The following is a 536-nucleotide window of genomic DNA, read 5'->3' on the forward strand; positions in this document are numbered from 1 at the left end:
GAGTGCTGCTATCTATTGTGTTGTGCTTAGTATATCTTTTCGGCTTCTGTATGGATGGATAATTTAGCTCAGACTTTTTCGTGGTCGCTTCCTGTATTGAAAGATTTAGAATTGAGATGTCGGTAACAATTTTCTTGGACGATGATAGGATACAATCGATGCCCAGTTCGTTTTCTAGATCGATATAATTGAGTGTCCGACAGGAGTGAACTACAGTTGTAGTTGCTATTATGATGTCTTTCTTTTTAGAGTGCGAATTTTTGCCTCCCTCAGAATCCATGAGGTTGACCGTCTTTTCGAAGGTGTGGTTTTCGAAGCTATTGCTTCTGGGGTATCCACCTGGGGTACATGTCCGTTCTGTTTCAAATTCGCCATATCTAAGGAGTTTTAGGATGTACCGAGATCGAGGATTTCGGGACGGAAAAATTTGGGTTTGGATGAACGAATGGGGAGAGAGAGACAATTATTTCCCCCGTATGGTATTGGAAGATAGACCAAGGCTCGCGTGGGCGTGCGTTCCTGAAGTAGATCTATCC

The sequence above is a fragment of the Dendroctonus ponderosae genome, unplaced genomic scaffold, assembly GCF_020466585.1.
Source record: "Dendroctonus ponderosae isolate FM_Combo_2020 unplaced genomic scaffold, Dpon_F_20191213v2 Dpon_F_20191213_2, whole genome shotgun sequence".
In the NCBI taxonomy this organism is placed as follows: Eukaryota; Metazoa; Arthropoda; class Insecta; order Coleoptera; family Curculionidae; genus Dendroctonus; species Dendroctonus ponderosae.